General features: G+C 41.3%; 1 pseudogene; it reads right to left on the bottom strand.

Moving 5' to 3' along the window:
* Positions 1-4,282: 4,282 nt before the first annotated feature.
* Positions 4,283-11,275, bottom strand: LOC116606265 (annotated as a pseudogene).
* Positions 11,276-13,234: the final 1,959 nt, after the last annotated feature.

The raw sequence follows: 13,234 nt of genomic DNA, 5'->3' as shown, positions 1-13,234 counted from the left end.
ACACAAACTCAAATACCTGACACACATACTTATGTACTTGTCACGCACACTCAAATACCTGACACACATACTTATGTACTTGTCACACAAACTCAAATACCTGACACACATACTTATGTACTTGTCACGCACACTCAAATACCTGACACACATACTTATGTACTTGTCACACAAACTCAAATACCTGACACACATACTTATGTACTTGTCACGCACACTCAAATACCTGACACACATACTTATGTACTTGTCACGCACACTCAAATACCTGACACACATACTTATGTACTTGTCACGCACACTTAAATACCTGACACACATACTTATGTACTTGTCACGCACACTCAAATACTTGACACACATACTTATGTACTGGTCACGCACACTTAAATACCTGACACACATACTTATGTACTTGTCACACACACTCAAATACCTGACACACATACTTATGTACTTTTCACGCACACTTAAATACTTGACACACATACTTATGTACTTGTCACGCACACTCAAATACTTGACACACATACTTATGTACTTGTCACGCACACTTAAATACTTGACACACATACTTATGTACTGGTCACGCACACTCAAACACTTGACACACATACTTATGTACTTGTCACGCACACTTAAATACCTGACACACATACTTATGTACTTGTCACGCACACTTAAATACTTGACACACATACTTATGTACTTGTCACGCACACTCATATACCTGACACACATACTTATGTACGTGTCACACACTCAAATACTTGACACACATACTTATGTACTGGTCACGCACACTTAAATACCTGACACACGTACTTATGTACTTGTCACGCACACTCAAATACCTGACACACATACTTATGTACTTTTCACGCACACTCAAATACTTGACACACATACTTATGTACTTGTCACGCACACTCAAATACCTGACACACATACTTATGTACTTGTCACGCACACTCAAATACCTGACACACATACTTATGTACTTGTCACGCACACTCAAATACCTGACACACATACTTATGTACTTGTCACGCACACTTAAATACCTGACACACATACTTATGTACTTGTCACGCACACTTAAATACTTGACACACATACTTATGTACTTGTCACGCACACTCAAATACCTGACACACATACTTATGTACGTGTCACACACTCAAATACTTGACACACATACTTATGTACTTGTCACGCACACTTAAATACTTGACACACGTACTTATGTACTTGTCACGCACACTCAAATACCTGACACACATACTTATGTACTTGTCACGCACACTCAAATACTTGACACACATAATAATGTATGTCACGCACACTCAAATACTTGACACACATACTTATGTACTTGTCACGCACACTCAAATACCTGACACACATACTTATGTACGTGTCACGCACACTCAAATACCTGACACACATACTTATGTACTTGTCACGCACACTCAAATACCTGACACACATACTTATGTACTTGTCACGCACACTTAAATACTTGACACACATACTTATGTACTTGTCACGCACACTTAAATACTTGACACACGTACTTATGTACTTGTCACGCACACTCAAATACCTGACACACATACTTATGTACGTGTCACGCACACTCAGATACCTGACACACATACTTATGTACTTGTCACGCACACTCAAATACCTGACACACATACTTATGTACTTGTCACGCACACTCAAATACCTGACACACATACTTATGTACGTGTCACGCACTCAAATACCTGACACACATACTTATGTACGTGTCACGCACACTCAGATACCTGACACACATACTTATGTACTTGTCACGCACACTCAAATACCTGACACACATACTTATGTACTTGTCACGCACACTCAAATACCTGACACACATACTTATGTACGTGTCACGCACTCAAATACCTGACACACATACTTATGTACGTGTCACGCACACTCAAATACCTGACACACATACTTATGTACGTGTCACGCACACTCAAATACCTGACACACATACTTATGTACTTGTCACGCACACTCAAATACCTGACACACATACTAATGTGTGGTGGCCGATCGCTGCCGTTCGATTTCTTTATTTTCTTTAGTTTTAGTTCTTTAGGTTTTTTAGCCGAAGACCCACATTTTTTTTCATTCAAAAGCAAAATAAATTGTAAAATAAAAATAATTTAAAAGCGAAATCGATGTTAAATGCAAACTAAATTGTAAAACCAAAACAATTTAAAAGCGAAATCAAAGTTAAGACCAAAATGAGTTGTTAAACAAAGTATTCTGAAAGCGAAATCAAATCTAAAAGCAAACTTAATTGTAAACAAAAACAATTTGAAAACGAAATCAATGTTAAAAGCAAAATGATTGTAAAATCCCGTCGGCCTATCGCTGCCATAGTATCCCATGGTGCACATCGGCCCTAAGCATAATAAAAAGCGAGGAGTACAAACTATATTTTTCTAAACACTTATTCGAGAGACCCCTTTCTTAGAGATCTGTCCCATTGGGCCTTGTTTTTGTCCCTAGAGAAACATTGCAAGGGAGCACGACAACGAAAACCCCTCACGTGTGTTTGTTTTGTAAAGGGAAGTTAGCTGACTTGCGCTGTTGGGGGCGCGGTGCTCGGATTATGAAGTGGATTGTGTCTGTCAACAGGCAAAATCGGCAAGTGTCGGTTTAAGACCGCCGAACATATCGGATAGGCGAAGTACCGACGAAGGTGCACGAAGTGCACCACGAACCTCGGAGAGGCGCAACCCAAACTCCTCGGGAAGCATTCAGGCGTTATACAAACAAGGACCCTGTTGACAGACATAATCTACTTCATCATCCGAGCCCCCAACAGCGCAAGTCAGCTAACTTCCCTTACAAAACAAACACACGTGAGGGGTTTTCGTTGTCATTTTCATTGCCTCGCGCCCCCAACATCGCAAGTCAGCTAACTTCCCTTACAAAACAAACACACGTGAGGGGTTTTCGTTGTCATTTTCATTGCCTCGCGCCCCCAACAGCGCAAGTCAGCTAACTTCCCTTACAAAACAAACACACGTGAGGGGTTTTCGTTGTCATTTTCATTGCCTCGCGAGCCCAACAGCTGAACAGCGCAAAGCGCCGATTTGATCCTAAGCACATCGTACTTACAATATGGCCGACTGGAAACAGTTCAAAAAAAATGTCAAAGAGAAACAGATTGGAAAGAATTCAAATAATGTGGTAAAGCAAGGTCGTTTGACAGTGCAGAGGCTAATTCACGGATGGGACCTCGTGAGTTCGTCCCTTACGAATTCGACGAACTCACCTTCGCCGGAATAAAAGAGGCATGCCGATCTCATTTTCGAGATCGGATAGGAAATAATGTCTGCGATATTCTGGCCGGCGAGCAAGGTCCATCATGCAAGACCCTCGACCAGATCCCCGACCTCAAACTGATCCACGTCAGCCCCTCCCCCCCCCCCCCCCCCCCCCCCCCGTCAGATTTATCGAATCTGAAGCCGAGGGAGAAGATGAGACTGAAGCGGAGGGTGCTGAGACGAGAAAGAGGAAAGCCGCCGCCTCCGGAATTGCACCAAACTCAAGCCCCGTTAAATCTTCAAGGAACGCCAATGCAAGCGTGAAGAAATAGTTTGTCTATTATCGAAATGATGCGTTTGGGGACAGCCATCATTGACAAACTAGAACAAATACAAATACATTAATTTGATATCAACGAAATGAAATGGTGCAGTCGTCCACCGGAGGTGGACTTCAGTATCGAAAAGGAGCCGTTTGCGAGTGGCGGGTTTCGGCTTGCCTTCAAAGCCAAGTCCCACGACAAAGGCTTCACTGGAAAGACGTGGGTTGTCAAAAAGTTTCACTCTAAAACCTTGGAGGACGTGCAAAAGTTGAATCTAACAGCTGAACAAAACACGGGGCAAATGCACATGCTAGCTAAAAACATCGCTGAATATCCTTATTCTCGAAGATCCAGCGTACATTGCGCGAGAGTGACCTTTGGGAGCGCCCGCAAAGTACGCTGGATCTTTGAGCATGCATGGGCCTTCCCCAAACGAAACACATAAGGGTGATAGGAAATTTAAGAGGAAATCACAACTTGGTTAAACTATGGTGGCCGATCGCTGCCGTTCGATTTCTTTATTTTCTTGGAGGAAAAATCACATTTTTTTTCATTCAAAAGCAAAATAAATTGTAAAACAAAAATAATTTAAAGCGAAATCCTATATCCTGAATATCGCTGATAAGGATATTATTTTATTTAACTGTTGAAGTTTTGTTTTAGGAAAAGATATGCTTCCTTGCCTTTATGTCATCAACATCTGGGATAAGTCTCTCACACTTGTGCCTAGATTCTGGATGTGAAAGTCATCATGAACACTTAGAACACCTGACTTTTCAGCAGCTTCTTGAAGTTGCTCCTCTGATACCTTGAACCCTGTAGAATTTATCAATATATAATTACAGTCATTCTCAAAACAATAAATAAAGAAAAAGAAAATAAACAAAAGAGCTTACCGCACTGTTCTAGCCCATACTCCTCTGGAAAACTGTATATGTGATTGGGAACACCAGCAGGCAACGCTGTTTCTTTTTGGTGTCTTATTCTATGGCTGTTCCAGATACTGTCTTTAAAGACATCAACTTTTTTTGGAGAAGAGGTATCATTAAGTATGAAAGAAGCATTCTGCAATAAATCAAATAATAAAATGTGTGAGTAAAGAAATTTAACAAAAGATAAGTTGGGGGGAGGAGCAAATACAATTCTTTTATTATATTTACTGTCTTTTTTTACTGGAAATAAGGTTGGAGAGGTCAAATCTCTACCATTTTTTTTTTGGGTGAGGATATGAAATATTTTTGAAATCGCAAAATAACAGCCTATGCAGACTGGGGTAAAAGAAGTTCATACAGTTGTATCAGTCTTCTGTCCTTGGAAAAAATCATTCTGGAAAAAGATCCAATAGACAACTACATAATATCAACTAAAAGAAGTAAAAGAAGTTCATACAGTGGTATCAGTCTTCTTGGAAGAAACATTCTGGAAAAAGATCCAATAGACAACTACATAATATCAACTACTTGACTGTATGGACTGTAAATACTTGAAAGGATAACTTATGATTGCCCCGTAATTAACGTTCATGTCAATTACCACCAGCTTGTCTTTATTCATGCGTTGATTGACATTAATGAAATGGTTACACTGTACCTATCAGTATCATTATGCGGATCATAGTATCTTTGTCCCTTCAGCCAGCTTAGGTGTTCCTTGAAATATTTTTCTAGGAGCTCATGGAGCTCTCTCCACCATCTTACAATCTATAGTATATTAAGGGAATAAAATCATATTCACTTCCAAAGCTTTAGCATATCACACACACTAATTGAGGGCTTATCGGCCTCAATTAGCAAAAGCTTAAAAACAGAAATTATATGTCCTGTGAAATTATATCCCTGAAGATTCTGCCTTATGTAGACCAAAATAATGTAAATAAATGAAATCAGAATATGTTACCTGATTGGATGTTGATGGACCATAGATGACAGAGTCAATAGAACCGTCAAGATCACTATGATGGCGCCTGAGGAAGGCATGCATGGTAGCCATGATTCCCGTTTCAGTACCTTTGTCCATGCGCAAATAGGCTGGGATACACATGGTTTCGTAAACATGTTCTAAATACCACCTTCCGACAATGGCTGGATCGGAATTTGTCACCCAAACACGTATCCAAAGCTGTTTTCGGCTACATGTATCTATGCACCCAGCCAGGGGAAAGGTGCTGTTTTGATATCCCATGAGTTTATCATGACCATCAACAGAGTGCACGAAATCAGTACCCTTGGTGGTGAATACTGTCACGATAGTTGACTGACAGTCTCTTGTAGTTTTACGTGACGTCACTTAGAATAGGACGCACTCATAAAAGCATGGCTGACACAGCTCGGACCTTGTAAACTACGTTGTTGTTTTCTAATAAATATTACCTAGAAAATCAAGACATGGTGGCAGCGGTGGGATTCCTGAATCCACCGGAGTTCTTCGACTTCACCAAGCCTTTAAAGTGGCCGAAATGGAAGCAGAAGTTCGAGCGATACGCAATTGCTACGAAACTTACGAAGGAAGAAGGGGAAATACAGGTGAGCACGCTCGTTTATTTAATGGGAATTGAAGCGGAAAACATTCTCAAGTCCTTTGATTTTGGGTTAGGAGCTGACAAGAAAGACTTAGAGAAAGTCCAAAAGAAATATGATGATTATTTTATTCCAAAGAGAAATGTCATTCATGAGCGAACAAAATTCCATCAGAGATCTCAAATACCGGGAGAATCGGCAGAATCATTTATAAGAAACCTGTACGAATTAGCTGAATATTGTGAATTTGGGGTGTAACGATATCCGGTTTATACAACTTCCGGTGACGTCACACACCACGTGCGTAGACACGCTTGTACGAGTTTTGTAGACTTGTAGTTGTTGTTCTTTGAGATAAAGACTAAAGTCGTCTCATATGTCTCGGTGTTCTTTCTCCGTTCTTCATCGTCCCTTCAGCTAAGAAACGATACATGGGATCTAAAGGACGAGCAAATTAGAGATAGAATTGTCATTGGAACTCTAGATAAAGAACTATCTAAGAAGTTACAAATGAAATCAGATTTAAACCTGGATTCAGCAATACAAATGGCTCGACAATCCGAGTTGATCAAATCTCAAATTTCAGACCAAAGTCCAAACAAATTGCTCGAAGAAGTTCACCGTAAACCACAGGGCTCCCGCACGCAGGGTAGAAACCGGAAGTTCAAAGAACAAAACAAGGGGCAAGGGAAAAAACAGGAGCTAAGAAATGCGACAGGTGCGCCCGCACACACGCAAATAATGTTGTTTGTCCCGCTAAAGGAAAAAAGTGCAACAAGTGTAATAAATACAATCATTTTGCGGCAGCTTGTCATTCGCCACCTATGAATGCTAATGAGGTTACACAACCACAGGGAGACCAGCGATTTTTCTTAGGAGATGTAGAATCGGACGGAACAAAGAATCCATGGACAGTTGATTTGTTAATCAACAAACCTGTTAATTTCAAGATTGACACGGGGGCTGATATTACAGTTTTGTCGGAATCGACTTATAATCATCTCCCAAACCCTCCAAAGCTAGAGCCAGAGCGCGCTGATATTTCAAGTCCAGGAGGAAAACTGATCTGTAAAGGACAATTTCTGACTGAAGCTAAGCTAAATGGGGAGGCATAACAGGTTAAGATGTTTGTTATTGCAGGAGAGCAAGTGAACAATTTACTAGGACGGTACACTGCTTGTAAAATGGGTCTAGTACACAGAGTCGGAGAAGTTTCGTTTGACGTATTCGGAGATATTGGTCTTCTTAATTGTGCGCCAGTGAAAATCGAGTTACGAGAGGGTGCACAACCGTATCACGTCAATACCGCCAGACGAATCCCGTTCCCACTCTTACCTAAAGTCGAGAGTGAGCTGGATAGAATAAAGCGCGAAGGTATAATTGAGGAAATTACAGAGCCTACTGATTGGTGCGCGCCTATGATTCCAGTCGCAAAGAGTAATGAGAAGGTCAGGATTTGTGTTGATCTGAGACGACTAAATGAATCTGTGAAGCGAGAGAGATATGTCCTGCCAACCCTTGATGATGTTGCGCCCAAGATGGTTGGAGCGACCTTGTTATTTCAAAGCTCGACGCGTCAAGTGGATTTTGGCAAATACCCCTCACAGATGAAAGCGCAAAGCTTACGACCTTTATCACACCACAAGGCAGATTTTATTTCCGAAGATTGCCGTTTGGTATAACCTCTGCACCCGAGATATTCCAGCGATGCATGACAGATTTGTTGAAGAACCAAGAAGGAGCATACGCGATAATGAATGACGTCATTATCGTCGGGAAAACCCCGGAAGAACAAGACAAAAGATTACGCGAGACTTTGAAGATCATTGAAGAATCGGGCTTGAAGCTGAACAAAGAAAAGTGTGAGTTCCGAAAGAAAGAAATCTCTTATTTCGGACATGTGATTAACCAGCAAGGCATTAGTCCAAACCCCGAGAAAGTGAGAGCTATCCAAGCACTCGCAGCGCCAGAGAATGTCAGTGAGTTACGCCAAGCGACAGGCATGATTTTTTATTTATTTATTTATTTTATTTATTGACTTTGCCCACGGAGAAAAAAAATACACATACATAATACGTTATACATAAGAAACAGAACATAAATACATACAATAACGAAAGGGCAGGGTATCCGCCACAGCTAGGCCAATTACGGCGGACCCGAGTTTAAAATGTGTAAAAGTTACAAGGTCACAAAAACTAAATTAGAAACAACATGAAATTTGGTGCGTTAGCACCCTGGCCCGATTGCAGGTGAGGCAGACAGATTTCCATGAGCGCGGATCCTCTGGATCGTAAGTTATCGAAAGAGCATTTAAGTAGTAATTTAATAAAGCGCGCTTGAAAGAAGCATGGTTGGGTAGGAATTTGCCAACTACCTTGGCAAATTCCTACCCAACTTATCCACAGTCACGGCTCCAATGAACGACTTGCTTAAGTCAGATACAGTCTGGCAGTGGACCGAAGTACAACAAGAAGCCTTTGATAAGGTCAAAGAGATGGTATCCACAACGCCAGTTCTAACATTTTACGATCCAAACAAGGCGATCACTGTTAGCGCAGACGCTAGTAGCTACGGAATCGGGGGAGTTCTACTTCAGGAGGACAAAGGGACATTGCGTCCAGTAGCATTCTGCTCGCGAACACTAACACCAGCAGAGACCAGATACTCGCAGATCGAGAAGGAATGTTTGGCATCCGTGTGGGCTTGTGAGAGATTTTCACGTTATCTGATTGGTCTAGAATCTTTCACACTTCTTACAGATCACAAACCGCTAGCACCGCTGATTAACTGTAAGGATTTGGATAAGACACCCGTGAGATGTCAACGCCTGCTAATGCGCCTGATGAGGTTTAATGCGAAAGCAGTGCACATACCTGGTAAGGAACTTATAATAGCAGACACACTGAGCAGAAACCCACTTAAGTCAAATGTGTCAGACAGCGAAGATGTTAAAGCATACGTAGACTCAGTAGTGAACACTAGAATTGCGAAAGATAAACTTCGAGAGATAGAGCAAGAAACTCAGGAAGATTCTAAGCTTAAATTAGTATTGGAATACGTTAGAAATGGATGGCCGATGCATCCAAAACAGGTTCCCGAAGAAATACGAGAGTATTTTGGAATTCGTAACGAACTATCAGAAGTCAATGGCAAGCTCGTGTTTGGAAGCCGTATTGTGATCCCAGAATCGATGCGCGGTTACGTCTTGGACAGAATCCATGATCGACACCAGGGTGTAACAAAGTGCCATGAGAGAGCACGTCTCTCCGTCTGGTGGCCTGGTTTAAGCAGAGGTATCGCACAGAAGGTTGCGTCATGTGAATTCTGTTTAGTAAACCAGCCTACGCAGAGGAAGGAACCTCTAAGAACCACACCCCTACTAGATAGACCATGGCAGATGATTGCAGCAGATCTTGCAATGTCGGATGGTCAAGATTATCTTATCGTCACAGACTACTATTCAAGGTATATTGAAATCGCGCACACTACAAAGTCACCTCATACTACCTCCAAACGAGTGATTGGTGAACTTAAGAACATGTTTGCGAGATGGGGAATACCCGAACTAGTTAAGAGTGATGGGGGACCTCAGTTCACATCTAAGGAGTTCGAGGAGTTCAGTAAGGAGTATGGTTTTACGCACGATCCATCGACCCCACATTTCCCTCAAGGAAATGGTGAAGCGGAAAGTGGAGTACGAATTGCGAAAAGGATTCTGAAACAAGAGGATCCTTTCTTAGCATTGATGACTGATAGAGCAACACCGACACAAGCCACAAAGGAAAGTCCTTGTAAGCTTATAATGGGTCGCGAAATACACACAAGATTGCCTATACTAACTGATAATTTACATCCAAAGACGCCAAATCACAAAGAGGTGAGAAAAGCCGACGAGAAAACTAAGCAGAGATACAAGAAGTCATTCGATGATTGCACGGCGTTCGATCACTACCTGTACTCGAAGAAGGAGATCAAGTAAGAGTCAAACTTGATAATGAAAAAGGATGGAAAACGCAAGGTCGAATTGTTGCAGCAGACACTCGTAACAGATCGTACATCGTAGAAACGTCTAACTCAAGTCTTCTTAAGCGAAATCGTCGTCATTTACGTCCTTCAGCTGGGATGGATCAAGATATTATTCCCTACGAGCTACCAGAAGAAGAGGATGTCAAGAGCGATGACACTCAAGATGTTGATGACTCTACAGGAGCTGAGCAGTTTGATGATGCTAATACTAGGGAGCTTAAAACCGTAGTGGTAGAACTGTTAAAAAGCCAATGAAATACATTGAAGAGTTCTAAGGACTAATATTAAGACTATAAAGTTCATATTACGTTTGATAAGCAGTATCTCCTTTTAGGGGGGAGATGTCACGATAGTTGATTGACAGTCTCTTGTAGTTTTACGTGACGTCACTTAGAATAGGACGCACTCATGAAAGCATGGCTGACACAGCTCGGACCTTGTAAACTACGTTGTTGTTTTCTAATAAATATTGCCTAGAAAATCAAGACAAATACCCCTTTGGCTTTTTTCTTTTTCTGAACAACGGAACGATTTTGAAGACCTTCTGGGTCTAACTCTAACATTACGTCATGTACTAAATCCCTCGGGACGTTTAAATCATCCTGCTGTCTTATCTTCTTATGCATGGCGCGATAACCAAGCAGTTTCCCTGGCCCGTCCAGTTCTTCTTTTACTGCATCCTTTACTTCTTCAAGAGTCACGGTAGTGTCGGTATAATAAATACTGAAGTGACGAAGCCGGCGATCCAGGGAGCGAATACTCCATGTGTAATGATGATAATCCCTCTGCATATAACTCAATATCTCGTTTCTTTTCAAAAGTTGATTAACATATTTCTTTAGATCATCTTTGAGGTTTGTATCTTCCTTCCACAAATCGTTACGAAAGTATCCTCCACTGGACGCCATGTTTAGAGAGACTTCGCCTATCCGATATCATCGGGCGGTCTTGAACCGACACTTGCCGATTGTGCCTGTTGACAGACACAATCCACTTCATCATCCGAGCCCCGCGCCCCCAACAGCGCAAGTCAGCTAACTTTCCTTACAAAACAAACACACGTGAGGGGTTTGTACAGGACCCGAAACGATCCCAGGACCCGAAATGATCCCCAAAAGTACCCCAACTGATCCTCGGACCCGAAACGATACCGAGGAGTCCCCGAAATCAACCCCAAGGAATTGCGGTAATGGACAAAGGGAAAGCAGAAGAAATATATGCAATTCTTGCAGCATAATAAAGGGTTAACAGCGACTCGATTTCTAAACAACGTGACTTAAAAATATTAAATTCCAACACAATACTTCTATTTATTACATTGCCCGGCGTCAAACCCATAAACAGAGTCCAAAACAAATACACAACTTTAAATTGCTACTGAAATGAATATAGCATAAACATAGCACAGCTTTGCTCAGATCAACCAAACTTTTGACCTTCCATCACACTCTTAACATTTTGCGGTTCCGACACATGACTCTATAAATCTCATTTCCGGTAAACATCACCCCTAAAAATTAATATTCATCTGACAACCAAACATGTATTTCACCACGAAATCCTTGTTCACACGAGCGGATATTTACCGACACATTTTAGGCAGCTGGTTTGGCCGAGAAGATGGGATGACAAAAAAACACTAAGTAATACACTCGAACAACCCTTCTACTACCGATGCAAAATATTAAGAGGATGTGAAAGCAATGTTATGTGAGTTTTGAATTTCCTCATGTAGTCGTGCGTACACCCCTGCATGATATCATGATATGATAGGTCTTTCATTCACCGAAAACAAACATGCCAAAAAATAACTTTAAAACATTTCGCTTCCTATGTCTTGTTCCTATGGCTTGTTATGTAAAAATGAGTTATCCACGCCGGGCTCCTCAAATTACTATCACAGGAATTGTTAGTTGACCCCAATTTCTGACTCAACCACTGTATTTCCCCCGCAGTCGTATATAAAAGTTTTAATACTATAGTTTTAGTTAATGTAAATTCCCTTTTAATAACACAAACTAAGCTAAATATTTCATATGTTTTTAAAACTGAAAGCCAATCCTTACACATTCCTTTAGTTGACCATTACTGTAATTCCTTGGGGTTCATTTCGGGGACTCTTGGAGATCGTTTCGGGTCCCGGGATCAGTTGGGGAACTTTTGGGGATCGTTTCGGGTCCCGGGATCAGTTGGGGTACTTTTGGGATCGTTTCGGGTCCCGGGATCAGTTGGGGTACTTTTGTATCCATACTTTTGGGGATCGTTTCGGGTCCCGGGATCAGTTGGGGTACTTTTGGGGATCGTTTCGGGTCCCGGGATCAGTTGGGGTACTTTTGTATCCATACTTTTTGGGGATCGTTTCGGGTCCCGGGATCAGTTGGGGTACTTTTGGGGATCGTTCCGGGTCCCGGGATCAGTTGGGGTACTTTTGGGGATCGTTTCGGGTCCTGTACAGGTTTTCGTTGTCGTGCTGCCTTGCAATGTTTCTCTAGGGACAAAAACAAGGCCCAATGGGACAGATCTCTAAGAAAGGGGTCTCTCGAATAAGCGTTTAGAAGAATAAAGTCTGTACTCTTCGCTTTTTATTATGCTTAGGGCCGATGTGCACCATGGGATACTATGGCAGCGATAGGCCGACGAGATTTTATAATCATTTTGCTTTTAACATTGATTTCGCTTTCAAATTGTTTTTGTTTACAATTAAGTTTGATTTTAGATTTGATTTCGCTTTCAGAATACTTTGTTTAACAATTCATTTTGGTTTTAACTTTGATTTCGCTTTGAAATTGTTTTGGTTTTACAATTTAGTTTGCATTTAACATCGATTTCGCTTTAAATTATTTTTGTTTTACAATTTATTTTGCTTTTTAATGAAAAAAATGTGATTTTTCCTCCAAGAAAATAAAGAAATCGAACGGCAGCGATCGGCCACCATACTTATGTACGTGTCACGCACACTCAAATATCTGACACACATACTTATGTACTTGTCACGCACACTCAAATACCTGACACACATATTTATGTACGTGTCACACACTCAAAT

Source organism: Nematostella vectensis, chromosome 7, assembly GCF_932526225.1.
Source record: "Nematostella vectensis chromosome 7, jaNemVect1.1, whole genome shotgun sequence".
NCBI lineage: Eukaryota > Metazoa > Cnidaria > Anthozoa > Actiniaria > Edwardsiidae > Nematostella > Nematostella vectensis.
This window is presented reverse-complemented; position numbering and strand designations above follow the sequence as displayed.